This window comes from Nannospalax galili, unplaced genomic scaffold, assembly GCF_000622305.1.
Source record: "Nannospalax galili isolate Female #2095 unplaced genomic scaffold, S.galili_v1.0 scaffold695, whole genome shotgun sequence".
Classification (NCBI taxonomy): Eukaryota; Metazoa; Chordata; class Mammalia; order Rodentia; family Spalacidae; genus Nannospalax; species Nannospalax galili.
Genome location: NW_008335601.1, coordinates 1,141,147 through 1,157,156, shown reverse-complemented (window position 1 = coordinate 1,157,156; position 16,010 = coordinate 1,141,147). Strand labels below are relative to the sequence as shown.

The 16,010-nt window shown below is 43.7% G+C and overlaps 1 protein-coding gene and 1 pseudogene across 1 annotated transcript in view; one reads left to right on the top strand and one right to left on the bottom strand.

The window, feature by feature from the left end:
* Cmtm8 (CKLF like MARVEL transmembrane domain containing 8) overlaps nt 1-16,010 on the bottom strand; it is an 80,798-nt gene that overhangs the window by 59,667 nt on the left and 5,121 nt on the right. The window lies entirely within an intron of this gene.
* Nucleotides 1,447-1,568, top strand: LOC115069913 (annotated as a pseudogene).

The following is a 16,010-nucleotide window of genomic DNA, read 5'->3' as shown; positions in this document are numbered from 1 at the left end:
CTCTGGGACCATAGTGGAAGAAGGGATGGAAAGGCTGCAAGAGCCAGAGTCAGGGAGGACCAGGGCAAAACAGTGTCTTCTGGAACATGACAGGATTACTGCACTCATGAACATACAGCAGTTGTGGCTGCCTGCACAAGACCTGCACAAGATCAAGCCAGCCAACACTACAGCGTGGTGTTGGGAGAAGCTCACAAGTCCCCACCTGTAGCTGAGGAGTTATTGACAGTTGATGGTTACTTGGGGTAGGAGAGTCCGTTTTCTTTATGGGTGTGGTCCCTGGTGGGTGGACCATGCTCCAGTGGATGGCCCCACACCCATGGGTAGTACAGACTGGACTCCACGGGTTATAAAAAGAAAATGAAGCAGGCAGTCAAATAGAATGAATGACACAGAATGTTTACATTATAGAAATGACAGTGAATGGGTAAGGATGTTCCTTTTATGGCCCTTACAATCTTCCTTTGCCACTGGAACTTATTATTAAGAGATGAAGGGGGATTACGGGGACTAGTCTGTCTTCAGTTGTGACATGGCAGACTAGGTAATCTTTCAAATGAAAAAGTCTAGACAAAATACGAAACATTTTTAAACATGATGCTGAGCTAGTATTGAGAAGAATGGATACAGCGTCGTATAAGAAGAAAGGAGGAAGGCAAAAATCTGGAAGAGGAGAAAGAGAGGAAGGGGGGAGGAGGAGGAAGAGGAAGAAGATAGATGACTACATGGAAGACACAGTCTTGAGGACCTGGCGTATAATTAGTTTCAAAAGGAGATGAAATAGAAAAGGCTGTATGAAGCGGACATGGTGGCGCACGCCTTTAATCCCAGTACTTGGGAGGCAGAGGCAGGCAGATCTTTGTGAGTGAGTTTGAGGACAGCCTGGCCTATACAGTGAGTTCCAGGCCAGCTGGGGCTACAGGGAAACCCTGTCTCAAAAAGACAAAAAAAAAAAAAAAAAAAAAAAAAAAAAAAAAAAAGAAAGAAAGAAAAGGCTGTGTGTCCAATATGCCAAGAAACACACAAGGGGCTGGAGAGATGGCTCAGTGGTTAAGAGCAGTTGCTGCTCTTGCAGAGAACTTGTTTCAGTTCAGAGTACCTGAGTTCTATTCCCAGCACCTACATGGCATCTAACAACCATCCCGTTACTCCAGTTCCAGGGGACTATGACTTTCTCTCTCGACCTCTGAGGGCATTGCACAACATGGGTGCACTTACACACATTCAGGCACTACTACTCATACACATAAAATAAAAAGAATAAATTTTTTCGGATTTTTTTCTTGAGACAGGGTCTCCCTGTAGCCCCAGCTAGCCTAGAACTTGCTATGTAGACCAGGCTGGCCTTGAACTCACAGAGATCCATCTTCCTCTGCCTCCTGATTAAAGGCATGTGCTACCATGCCTGGCAGAAAAAATAAATAAATAAAAAATTTAAAAAGGTTTATAACTTCTTGGCCTTTTGCCTAAGATCAAGTATAGTATCTGTTCTTATCAGTTTAAATGAAAAGGTTTAAAAAATTAATAATGAGAAGAAAGTGAGCTGGATGTGATGGTATACACCTATAATCCCAGCACTTGGGAGGTGAAGGCAGAAAGATCAAGAGTTCAAGACCAGCCTGTCTCAAAGGTAGAAAGGAGGCTGGAGCGATGGCTCACTAGTTAAGAGCACTGGCTGCTCCTGTAGAGAGGACATGGGTTCCGCTCCCAACACCCACACGGTGGCTGTCTGTACCTACAGTTCCAGCGGAATTCAGCACCCTCTTCTGGCCTCCTCGGGCATTACATGACATGGGTGCACTTAGGGAAGGAGCAAGGTAATTTAGTTCTGAGAACATGGGAAAGACCACAGACAACATCACCCCACTTCTCACTTGTACAAATCAGCACATGAACCATAGTAGCCAATTTCCCAAGGATTCTGGGAAACTGGGACGAGGGAACACAAGCAATTCCCTTTGGTTACCTTTGGTTTCCCTTTGGTTTCCTTTAAGCTGGCTGGGCAGCAATCCTATCTCTGTCCCCTACAGAGGCCCTTTACATGTGTGCTGGGGATTTGAACACTGGTCCTCCTGCTTGTGCAGCAAGCCCTCTTAGCCACCAAGCCATCTACTCAGCCCCCAGTAGACTAATCAATATAGCTATTCTGGACTTCCTCAAGCATCTCCAACTCTACGGAAATTCTTTTCCTGTGAGATAGAAAGCAGTCAGAGCCTCAGAGCACAAGACACTCACTCCCTCCTAAAGTAAACCTGCATTTGAGAGATTAGCTGACAATCCCTCAGCATTTTTTCCCTCTTGTCTGCAGTTCACAGGGATGGCCACCCATGAGTTGCCCTTGAAGTATCTTATTCTAGGAAGCCCTTTGAGCTGCTCAAGTTTAGTGCTTTCTCTACAGTAATCTCTGATGCCAGTATAGATTTCTGTTGCAGCCTTTAAAGCCTCAATTTAAAGAATTTTGTCCTGTCTCCAATTCTTTCCAGAAATAAGGCAGGTTTTAAATAAACAATAAAGTTATCTTTTGCCTCTAAATTCCCCCTCCCCGGAAGGTAGAACCTCTTATATAATTAGATTTTGGATAGAGGATGCAAAGGGCAGGTGAGATAAGGAACAAGTTTGGAGCTTGAAGTGTTTTTCAGCACAGGTCATTAAACACAGACCTCCGAAAAATGAACCACCCTAAGGCTTTTCAGACTTTCTTCGAATCAAGCCTTACAGGAATGAAAGTCGATACAATCTCTCCATCATCCCTGCAAAACTGCACCATTCATGACTGTGGGTACACTGTTCTATTAACCTTTTACAAAGTCTAAAACTCAGCATGGTAAAATTTGAAAGAAGCAGGTCTCTTGGGTCCTTCTTACTGTAGGGTTCAACCTTTAAGCTTCTTTAAAAAGCATGATCCTGCTAGGCGTGGAGTACAGCCTAGAGTCCCAGAACTTGGGAGGCTGAGGCAGGAGGATGGAGAGCTCAGAGTCAGCCTCAGCTACCCAGGAGGGTCTATCTCAAAAAAAATAAATAAATAAACAAGGGCTGAGATACAGCTCAGTTAGGAGAGTGCTTGCCCCACATGTATGAAGCTGTGGGTTCAATCCCCAATACTATAGATGGCACATGCCTATAATCCAAGTACTCAGGAGGTGGAGGCTAGAAGATCATAAATTCCAGGTCATCCTTGGCTACATGGCAAGTTGGAAGCCAGCCTGGGATACATGAGACCCTGTCTTTAACAAGATAGATGATAGGTAGGTAAGTAGATACATGATAGATAGATAGATAGATAGATAGATAGATAGATAGATAGATAGATAGAGAGATAGATAGATAGATAGATAGTAGATGATATATGATCCTGACCAGAAGCCCAGTTCATACTAGAGATGCTAAATTTCAGACTCATTGCCGGGTATGTAAACACACAGTAGAAGCTGAGCTGTTACTGCTCATTCCAAACACAGCTCTGTTCAGGCAAGTTTAATAATTCGCAAGTCTAGAGGCATTGAGGCAGGAAGGGAGGAAATAAATCTACATTCACCCAAGAAATGAACTAATATTTCCTCTGGGCTAGAGCTTAACATGTATTTTGGCTCATTTGATCTTCTGATAACTTGTGAAGTCATTACTACAAATTTATTGTATTATGGATAGTTCCGGAAACATATTGGGCCTGGTGACACGCCTTTAATCTCAGCACTCAGGAGGCAGAGGCAGGCGGATTGCGGTCATCCTGGTATATGCAGCAAGTTTCAGGCCAGCTGGGCCCACAGGAAGACCCTATCTCAAAAAAGACCAAAAAAAGAAAAGAAGTTTAGGAAACATTAGGTGAACTGTAGAAAGGCGCACAGCAAGAAATTAAATGGTTTTAAAAAAAAGATTTATTATTTTTAATTATGTGTATGAAAGTGTGTCTGTGTGTATGTGCACATGAGTGCAGATGCCCACGGAAACCAGAGGCTTTGGATGCCCTGGAGCTGGAGTTATAAGCAGTTGTGAGCTGGCCAACATGGGTGCTGGGAACTGAACCTGAGTCCTTTACAAGAACAGTATGTGCTCTTAACCGTTGAGCTATCTCAACACCACCCTCAGCTGGGTGTTTTAAATGTCAAAGTATTTAGAAGGTATGTTTAGAAGCACAGTGACAGGTGGGCTTCCTCAACACAGTAGAACCACCTACTTCATGTGGATCTAGTCCTCTCTTGTCGATCGCCCTCCCAGTGGCTAGTAGGGTCCGACACCTGATATAGTTTCAACATACACAATCATCTGGGACTCAGATGGCAAAACACAGCATCACAGTGGGAAGACATATTTTGGCTGCTCCTGTCTTCCCAGTGGCAGACACAACCAAGGAGACACTGGGCTCTTCTGTGCTGGCTATACCTGAAATCCTGATGTCCCTGTGATGGTGAATCTTAATAGTCAAGATTATTGGATTGAGAATCACCATGGAAACACACCTCTCTGTTAAGATTTAACTGAGAAGGGAAGGCACACTCTAAATGTGGGCAGTGTGGTTCCATGGGCTGGAATCCTGCACGATAAGAGGAGGAATCAACTGAGCACCAGCACACATCTCTTTCTGCTTCTTGACTTCGGACATAACATGACCATCTAGCTTGCATGGTAGCATAGGCCTTTAATCCCAGCACTTGAGAAGCAGAGGCAGGGGGACCTCTGTGAGCCAGATGCCAACCTGCTCTACATAGGGGGTTCCAGGCCAATCAGGGATGGATATTGAGCTCCCGTCTTAAAAAAAAAAAAAAAAGTCATGCACTTTTAGTCCCAGCACCCAGGAGGCAGAGGCAGGTGGATCACTGTGAGATTGAGGACCGAGGCCAGCCTGGTCTACATAAAGAGTTCCAGGCCAGCTGGGGCTCCAGGGAGTGATCTGTTGCTTTCTCACCTTCCTGCCTGTGGCAGGCCAAGTCAACAGGAGAGTTTAGAGGAAGTCTTCCTGGAGGTTCAACCTAGAGCCTGCTTCTCCCGTTCTGCTGAGAATTCAGAAGCTGTCCTAGTTTGCTTTCTGTTGCTGTAATAAACACCATAACTAAAAGCAGCTGGGGAGAAAAGGGTTTATTTCAGCTTACAGAGTACAGTACATCATTGAGGAAAACCAAGGCAGGAATCCAAGGCAGGAACTCAAGGTAGGAACTTGGAGGCAGGAACTGAAGCAGAGCCCATGGAAGACTGCTGCTTACTGGCTTGGCTCCCCTGACTTGTTCAGCTAGCTTTCTTGTATGGCCCAGGTCCTTGAGCCTGGGGATGGCACCACCCACAGTGGGCTGTGCCCTTCTACATCAATTAGCAGTCATGAAAATACCCCACAGACATGCCAACAGGCCAGTTCTTCCCAGGTGTATTAAGTTGACAACCAAGATTAGCCATCACAGAAGTCATTCAATAATGCATAGTAAATACCTGAGCTCCAGCTACCTGTGTTAGAGTGAACACAAAAGAAAGGAAAAACCTTCTATGGCTTGTCCTAGTGAGTACTAAAATGCACAATAAAACTATAATCAAAGGTCTAAAAAATGAAAATAGTTCTATGTATTAGGAGGCAGAGGCAAGTGGATCTCTGTGAGTTCAAGGCCAGCCTGGTCTACATAGTGAGTTCCAGGACAGCTGGGACTATGGGGAGACCCAGTCTCAACAAAACAAAACAACCCAAAACAACAGAAAATAGTTCCATGTAGAATAGCATACAAATAAATGCAAGATGTGTCTACTAAAAACTATCAAACATTGGGGCTGAATATGACTCAGTGGTTAGCTACACTTGCAGAGGATCCAGGTTTGATTCCCAGCACCCACATGGCAGCTAACAACTATCCATAAGTCCAGTTCTGGGACCCAACACCCTCTTCTGGCCTCTGTGGGTACTGCACTCACACATGCACATATACACACAAAAACAAACATATACACATAAATTTAAAAAAAATTAAAACCCACCACATTTTTGAAAGAATTACAAACCTATATCCCAAGTTCATGAACTAGAAGGCTTCATTTTGTTCCAGTGGCAATACTTCCATACTATAGATTCAACACATTCCATATTGAAATCATAGTTGCTTTTTGTTTGTTTTGTTTTTGAGACAGGGTCTTCTTGGAACCCCAGCTGGCCTGGAAAGTTTTTTTTTTCCAGTAATTAATAACTTGACCTAAAACTCATGCAGAAATGGAAAGGCCCCAGAATACTAAAAACAATCCTGAAAAGGAATAAAATCAGAGGACTCATGCTTCCAATCTCAAAACCTGAATCAAAGCTACAGTAGTCAACATGGTGTATGGCACTGGCATAAAGATACACAACAGACCAAGCAAGTGGAAACCATAAACCAGAAATCAATACTTATCTTTATGGTCATTTGATTTTCAACAAGGGTGCCAAGAAAATTCAAGGGTAAAAACAAACAAGCAAACAACAACAAAACCCAACCTTTAAACAAATGGTGCTAGGATAATTAAACATCTGTTGGTAAAAGACTACAGCAAAATCCTTACCTCACACCATACATAAACAATTCAAAACTCATGCCCATAATCCCAGCACTCGGGAGGCAGAGGCAGGTGGACCTCTGTGAGTTCAAGGACAGCCTGGTCTACATAGTGAGTTCCAGGCCAGCTGGGGCTACAGGGAGACCCTGACTCAAAAAGACTGAAAAAACAAAAACAAAAACAAAAACAAACCCTGAATCACTGACATAAATGTAACATCTAGCCAGGCGTGGTGGCATATGTCTTTAATCCCAGGACTCATGAGGCAGAGGCAGGCGGACCTCTGTGAGTTCAAGGCCAGCCTGGTCTATATAGTGAGTTCCAGGCCAGCTGGGGCTACAGGGAGACCCTGTCTCAAAAAGACTGAAAAAACAAAAACCAAAACAAACCCTGAATCACTGACATAAATGTAAGATCTAGCCAGGCATGGTGGCATATGCCTTTAATCCCAGGACTTATGAGGCAGAGGCAGGCGGACCTCTGTGAGTTCAAGGCCAGCCTGGTCTATATAGTGAGTTCCAGGCCAGCTGGGGCTACAGGGGGACCCTGTCTCAAAAAGACCAAAAAAAAAAAAAAAAAAAAAACACCCGAATCACTGACATAAAGGTAAGATCTAAAAGTATAAAACTCTTAGGTGAAAATACTGGAGTGAATGTTTGTGACTGAACTAGGCCTTCTTGGAAATGACACCAAAATGCACAAACAGCAAAAGGGAAACTGGACTTCATCAAAATAAGCTATGCACATCAAAGAACACTATGGCAAAAAGCAGAAAAACAACTCACAGCATGGGAGAAAATGCTTTCAAGTCATGTATCGTAGCAGGGTATAGAAAGAACTAACAACAACAAAAAGCCAATTAAGGATGCTGCAATAGCCAGGCATGGTGGTGCACACCTGTAATCCCAACACTGGGCAGGCACAGGCAGGCAGATCTCTGTGGGCTCCAGGCCAGCCTGGTCTACATTATGAGTTCCAGGCCAGTCAGGGCTACTTAGTGAGACCCCATCTCAAACAAAACAAAACAACAACAAACAAACAAAATGGGGAAATAGTAAAGTGTTGGGGCTTGCAAGCAGGAAGACCTGATTTTGACCCCCTAGATCATCATACTTGCTTATAATCCCAGCCCTGGAGAGGTAGAAAGGTAAATCCCTGGGGAAATCACTGGCCAGCCAACCTAGCCTGCTGTGTAAGCTCTAGGCCACTGAGAGACCCTGTCTCAAAATAAAGTGGACATGATGATACAACACCTAAACACAAACACCACCACCTAAAGTTGTCCTCTGGCCTCCACAAACACATGTACACACACTTATGCACGTGTCTTCACATACACACAAACATACATACATGTGCCAGCACACACACACATATTAATTTAAAAATTGGCAAAGCTCTAGGCCACTGAGAGACCCTGTCTCAAAATAAAGTGGACATGATGATACAACACCTAAACACAAACACCACCACCTAAAGTTGTCCTCTGGCCTCCACAAACACATGTACACACACTTATGCACGTGTCTTCACATACACACAAACATACATACATGTGCCAGCACACACACACATATTAATTTAAAAATTGGCAAAGGATTTAAATAGACATTTTTCAAATATATATATATATATATATATATATACGTTTATTAAATTTTTATGCCTTTAGTGCAGTACATCTTCATCATATTTAGACTTCCTCCCCTGTCTGCACTCCTCACGGGCCCCTAACCTAATTTCATACATTCTGCCAAATTTGTTAAGGCCTTTTGAGACAAATTTGTGTCCCCAGGTGTCCCTCTGTATGAGTTCATCCACTGGAGCCTAGTCAGCGTATCTAGTATCACTCCCTTAAAGAAGACCAACTCTCTCTCACCCAGCCGTGATCAGCTGCCAATAGGTCCTCTTCTAAGGTTGGGGCTTCTTACCCATTCCCCCACTTCTAGGCTCAGTTTTTGTCTCATTTGAGTTTACATGGGTCTTGTGCATGCTGTCACTATTGCTGGGAGTTCATATGAGAAGGATCCCAGAAACCTGGAAAATTATGTATGTCCCGTCTTCAATAACAGGGTCCTGCCTTCAAGTTTTGGGAGGAAATTAAGAGCTGTGGCAAAACCCTGTATTATTTTTGGAGTCTCTCAGACCCAGACCAACAACTCGAAAGGAGGTTTCTCATATCTGGCACTGTGTTTCCTGTTATGTAGCCTTCAGGTATACACATCCACTCATGCACAGACATTGTCTGTGTATTTTTCAATTGGCTTTTGAACTAATATATTTCCCTCTGATTTTTCACACCACCTAAGCTTTATTTATCTCTCATCTCTCCATAACTAACCTTCCTTCCTCCCTCTTCTGTTAGAGGTCCACCATTTCCCCCCTGATAATACCTGTCTCCTATCACCCCCCTCTCTGAGCTCCTTCTTCCCCTTTACAGCCATGGCTCCTTATATAGTAATTCCTTCTCCCTTCCCAGTTAAATACCCTCATTTTCTCCATTTTCCCCTTGTTAACACCTATCTTCTACTATTCTCCTCTCTTGGGCTCTTTCTTACCTTTTGTCTCCATGGTTTCTTTCCATTTTCTTGGGGCCTGCAGTTAAATCAGGATATATACTCACATATAAAGATTTGGTGCTAAGATCTACAAATGAGAGAGAAACAAATGACAAAAAGACACATGAAGATTGCTCAACATTGCCAGTCACAATGGAAAAGCAAATCAAAACCACAGGATAAATCACATCACATCCAGCAGAGTGCCTTGAGTCAAAGACAGTAAGTTCTGGTGCAGATTGGAGTAATTAGAACTCTCACTGCTTTGGAAACAGACTAGCAATGTCTCAAAATATTAAACTGAGTCACCCATGATTCAGTGATTCATTCCTCTGGTTAAATGCTCACAAGAACCAGAAAACACACCCGTATAAAAGTTGTCACGTCGAGGTTCATGGCAGCATTATTCCTAATAGTCAAAATATGGAAGCAACTCAAATGTCTGTCAACTGGTGAATGGATAAACAAAAATCATATATGGATCAATGGGATAGCATCTGACAACAGAAGTGATAAAGTATCACATAGGGGCTGGAGAGATGGCTCAGTGGTTAGGAGTGCATACTCTTCTTGCAGAGGATCCACATGGTGGCTCACAACCGCTTGTAACTCTAGTGCCAGGGGATGTGATGTCCTCTTTAGGCCTCCATGGGCACCAAGCATGCAAGATGTGTGTGTGTGTGTGTTTGTGTGTGTGTGTGTGTGTGTGATATGTGCAAGTGCGCATGCCCATGTGGAAGCTAGAGGTGACCATCAGGGGTCCTCCTCTATCGTGCTCCATCCTATTGTTTTTGAGAGAGGATTTCTCATTGGACCTGGAGCTTATCAAAGGGCAACTAGACTGGCTGGCCACTGAGCTCAAGGGATCCACCTATCTCTGCCCCCCAATGCTGGGGTTAGAGATGAATGCCACCCCACGTGGTTTTCACATGGGTATGGGCACCCAAATTCAGATCCTCATGCTTCCAGAGCAAGCTATCTCCCCAGCTTGTATGGATCATTCTTTTTGAGATTTATTTTATTATTTTTAATTACGTGTATGTGTGTGTGTGTGTGTGTGTGTGTGTGTGTGTGTGTGTGTACGCATGCACACACACACACATAAGTGCAGTGCCTGTGGAAGCCAAAGGTGTCAGAGTCCCATGGGGCTGGAGTTATAAGTCATTTTGAGCTGTAGGCATGGGTGCTGGGAACTAAATTCAGGTCCTCTGCAAAACCAGTAAGCGCTCTTAATTGCTGAACCATCTTCCCAGCCTGCATGGGTGATTCTTAAAAGCAAGATAAGTGACAGAAGACAGAGAGTAAGGACCACATGCTGCAGAACTCCATTTACGTGAAATACGCTGAACGGGCATATCCACAAAGACAGAAAGTAGGTTAATGGTTCCCGTGGGCAGAAGCATGGGAGGAATGGGGAGTGACTGCTAACAGGCACAGGGCTCTTTATGAGGTGAAGTTCTAATAAGATAATGGGAACAGTTTGCCCAGACCTATGATCATCAAAGATCCCTGAACTGCACACCTTTGAAAAGGTCAATTTTAGGCTGGGTGTGGTGGCACACACCTTTAATCCCAGCACTCAGGAGGCAGAGGCAGGCGGATCTCTGTGAGTTCGAGGCCAGCCTGGTCTACATAGTGAGTTCCAGGACAGCTGGGGCTACAGGGAAACCCTGCCTCAAAAAAAAGACCAAAAAAAAAAAAGACCAAGCAGATGGAGGTCATAGACCCTAAGAGGGAATCTACTACTCTGCTAAATAGAAACAGTGTTCAACTGCCTTCTAAATATTTGTTTATAACCATAGATTAATTCTGCTCTCAGTCTTGATCAGAGAAGCTTCTGTTTGCAATGAGTGACAGTTAGTGCTCAAGGTGCACAGTAACTGCTCAGATTGCTGAGAATGACTGTTGAGTGCTCAGCCCTGAAGGGACACCTGAATCAGCCCCTCCAAGGCTCAGGAACACGGCAGAAGAAGGGCAGAAAGAATGTCAGAGTTAGAGGATGGGCTGTGAAAGGCTGGCTTCTGGACAAGAGGTGGCTGTTGTGCCCATGAGCTTACTGAAACTAAGTTCCCTGCAAAAGACTTGCACAAGACTGGATGGAAGAGGGGGTGACGAGGCCCCACCCCTCCCTGAGTTATGGGCAGTTAATGATTGTGGGAGGAGGGGGAGTCGTGTGGTGTTGCCCTTGTTCAAGTAAATCACTCCCACTCGTGCAGGCTTGCATAAAAAGACATGAAAGTAAGAGTGGGTACTTCTTGGGAAGACGAGATTTGGTGGGAGGGGGAAGGGATAAGGAAAGATAATGGGGGTATGATCAAAGTACATCCTATGCATGAAACTGTAAAAGCATTAAAAAAAGAACACACACAGCCAAAACTCATGGAAGCCTTCACTGAAAAGGGAAAATTAGTAACCAATAGACTTGGCTTTAAGGAAGATTCACTTATCCTTTAAAAAAAAAAAAATCAATCCTAAGTACTCATTTTTAGAAAAATAAAGATGATCCAGAGAGATTTATTTAGCTTAAAGGATGTTTGTTAAAATAATGTTCAAAGGAAGAAATAAACATATACAAGACAGTGGAAACCTGGAGGCTTATGGAATACTATGTGGCCATTAAGAATGTGGTAAGAGGTTAATCATTGATGAGAAAACTATTCAGTCAGCAGCAGCAGGAAACTAGGCCCTTTCAGATTGGGTAATCTAAACAGAGCTGAATACAGGTGTTGTTTGGAAAACTGATGCAGGAAAACCACAGCGAGGCTGGCGGTGGGAAGCAGGGAAAGTGAAGAGGTTTTAGAGCCAAAGAAACCACCATCGTGGGGTGAGGGCTGCCAGGACTCCTGCCTTCCTGGACTGCAGCTAGCCTGCAGCCAAGAGTCCATTCCCAGATCCACTCTCTTCTCACTCTGCCTCCTGCTCCAGTGGATAAAACCAGCAGCACACGAGAGAGGCTATGGGACTCTCTGAGAGTCTCGGGGTCAGCCATTGAGGTGACAGCAGGAGAGAGTGAATCTGGGGGACAAATGACAATACTACAATACCAACAAAGATGGTCATTGTATTAGTTACTTTTCTTGTTGCTGAGACAAAATACCAGAGAAAGCAACTAAGGAAGAAAGGTTTATTTTGACTGATAGTTTTAGGGCTCAGTCCATCATAGTGGCAGGAACGTGAGGCACCTGGTCACACTGTCTGCAGTCAGGAAACAGACAGAGATGGAGGCTGGTGCTCAGCTCGCTTTGGGATGGTGCTACCTATAGTCAGGGTGGGTCTTCCCACAGCAACTAGCCCAACCTAGAAATTCCCTCACAGATATGCCCAGAGGCTTGTCTCCTAGGTGATTCTAGATCCTGTCAAGTGGACAATCAATAAACCACCACAGTCACAGGAAGAAACAAAAAGAGTTGTTTACTCTGCGCTGTATTTTCTAAAAAGTACAGATGAGTGACAGATAAGCACTTAAGGAATTCCAGCACAATAAACTCCAAACGGTAAAGGAGGGTCCAGGAAGAATTCTTCAGTGGCTAATGGCAGACCCACAGCAATCCTTGTGCTGGAGACTATCCCAGGCTTTCAAGACATTTCACATCTGTAGCCTCGGGGGCACTAACCAAGCAGCAGAAACCCTAGGCATTACAATAACCACAACTTCAAGACTCTGCCCACCTCTAGATGCAGAACAGTACCATGTCCGTAAAAGAACCACTGTGAGGACAGTAATTAATAGTTTTGTTTTTGTTTTGTTTTGTTGGGTTTTGTTTTTGTTTGTTTTTTTGAGACAGGGTGTTCCTGAGTCCCCACTGGAACTCATTAGGAAGAGCAGGCTGGCCTCGATCTCACAGAGATCCACCTGCCTCTGCTTCCCAAATGCTGGGGTTAAAGGTGTGCATTACCAGGACTGGCTGTTTTTGTTTAGGTTTGGTTTTTGTGAGACAGCCTGGAACTCACTGTGCAGACCACATTGGCCTCTGCCTCCCAAGTGCTGGGATTAAAAGTGTGGGCCACCACGGCCAGCTCTTCTTTTTTTATTTCTTCTTTTTTGTTACCTGGACTTTTCTAATTTTTCTACAAAGACTTGTGAAATGGAAACTATGTTTCACTCTTTTGAAAAGGAACAAGATAGTAATTTAGATCCCAGCTCAGGACATGTGTCCTGCTTAACTAAATTTGCTCATGACAGTAAGTAAATAAAAGGTGACCTAATATTACTACACGGATGCCATAATTCATTTGAAAGTCACCAATAAGAGGAAGAGTACAATTAGTTGATCATTAAATCATTCAAGTGCTTGTAATAGTTATGAGACCTCTGTATCCTACAATTCACAGGTCAAGTGCTGGGCTGTTACTGGCTTGTTATAAAATTTTGAAAGGAAAGAAACCACCATGATTTGGTTTCAACACAGTGTTACAATGGTTCAGCTTTGGATGTAATAATCCATTGAGCTATGACCACTCACCCCTGAAAAAAGGCCAGGCAAACAATTTGAATGACAGACACCGGGAAACAACCCCGCTCTTGCATAACTCACTTTTTAGTAATTCAGTATTTTTGCAGGGCTGAAAGTAACATTTTTCTGAAGGCAGGTATATCTTAAAGTCTGGAACAGGACAGTAAAAGTCTGAAACACACACAGCTCTCCATCCACAGAATATCAGTGACACCATATTTCATGACATTCTAGAAAATGCCCATTATAAGCTGTATTTTGATCTGAATGATAAATCTTGAACAAATAAATATCTTAGATTCAAAACACCTGAGGCTGGAGAGATGGCTCAGTGGTTAAGAGAGCTAGTTACTCTAGCAGAGAACTGGAGTTTGGTTGCCAGCATCCATATCTGGTGATTCACAAAGGCCTGTAACTCCATTTCCCAGAGATCTAATGCCTTCTTCTGGACACACACACACACACACACACACACACACACACACACGAATATTTTTTAAAAAATTTTTAGAGGCAGGCATGGTGGCGCACTCCTTTAATCTGAGCTCGGGAGGCAGAGGTAGGTGGATCTCTGTGAGTTCAAGGCCAGCTAGAGCTACAGGGAGGCCCTGTCTCAAAAAAAACAAAAAACAAAAAAAAAAAAAAATTTTTTTTTTAGAACAAATAAAACACAGTATATAAAGCCAGGTATAGTGTCACAAGTCTTTAATCCCAGCACTTTGGAGGCAGAAACAGGTGGATCTCTGTGAGATCAAGGCTGGCCTGGTCTACATAGAGCGTTCCTGGCCAGCTGGGGCTGCAGGACTACTCTGTCTCAAAAATCAAAAAACATCCCCCCTCCAAAGTATATAATTTTATATATTTTTTTACTTTTAGTTTTGTTTTTTTTTTAATTTTGTGTGAATGTTATGCCTGCATGTCTGTATGTGCATCCATGTCATATAGTACATGTGAAGGACAGAAGAGGATGTTGGATCCCCTGGAACTGGAGTTACAATGGTTGTTAGCTGTCATGTGGGTGCTGGGAACTAAACCTGGTTCTTCTGCAAGAGGAGCCAGTACTCTTAACTGCTGAGCCATCTCTCCAGCCCTTTAATTTTTTGTTTCTAATCTTTGTATGTGTGCACGTGTTTATATGAATGCCAGTTCATACAAGTCACAATGTGCATATGGAGGTTAGGGGAAACCTTGTGTTTAGGAGCCTATCCTCCATGTTGTCTGCTGTTGTTTGCAGCTGCATACTCCAGGCTAGCTGGCCTGCAAGCTTCTCTTGTCTCTGTCTCCCACATCACTGTAGGAGTGCTGGGATTACAGGTACCTGCCTCCATGTCTGGCTTTTATGTGGGTTCTGGGAATTTGAACTCAAGTTCTTACATAGTGTATCACTGAAAGCGATTCTTAGCATTTTGAGTTTGAAGAGCTCCTCTAGCTAAATATATATTTAATTTAATGACATACACTACCAATGACAATTTAAACCAACAGAACTTTGAGAACAGATAACTTCAGAATACATCATAAATACCTTAAATTTTCTTACCTTTCTTACCAACAGTTCTACTTTAAGAAACTTTTCCTGGAGAAAAATCACAGGAAAAATGTGGAAAACAGACAAATAACAAATACTATAGCATTGGTCAAGTTAGTAAGAGCTGGAAACACCTTCTCCTCAGAGCAAAGCTGAGGAGACCAAGCATGAAACTTCGGAAACCCTGGAAACACTCTCAAAGCGTATGTGCAAATAGGGGCTAAAGAGATGGTTCAGCAGTTAAGAGAGCTTGTTGAACAACCATGAAGACCAGAGTTCAGACCCCAGCACCCCTGCTAACAAGCCAGGCAGCCCACGCAACTCCAGCTGGAGAGAGGACAGAGACAGGAGGATGGCTGAGGATTGCTGGCTTCTACCAAGTTGAGAAAATTCAAGCCTTAGGTTCAGGGAGAGACCATGCCTCAAAGGAATAGGCAGAGTGGAAGGAGGACACCTGACCCTCTCTTCTGGCCGCCAAGCACACAGGGGAGTGAACAGCTGCACACACAAGTTTTAAATAACAATAATAGAAAGGAAGTGTAGCCAGGTGTGGTGGCACACACCTTTAATCCCAGCACTGGGAGGCAGAGGCCAGCGATCTCTGTGAGTTCAAGGCCAGCCTGGTCTACATAGTGGTTCCAGCACAGCTGGGGCTACAGGGAGACCCTGTCTCAAAAAGACAAAAAAAAAAAAAAAAAAAAAAGAAAGCAAGTGTAAAAGGGTTTTTAAAAAGAATGGAATATGGGGTTGGAGAGATGGTTAAGAGCACTGACTGCTCTTGAGGACCCGGGTGGTTATGAACACTGACTGCTCTTGCAGAGGACTCCCAGCACCCACATGGCAGCTACAAACCATCCTTAACTCCAGTTCCAGGGAAATCTGAAGCCCTCTTCTGACCTCTGCAGCATGCAAGAAATGGGTGCACTCACATACATGCAGGCAATACACTCATACACATAAAATAAAAAT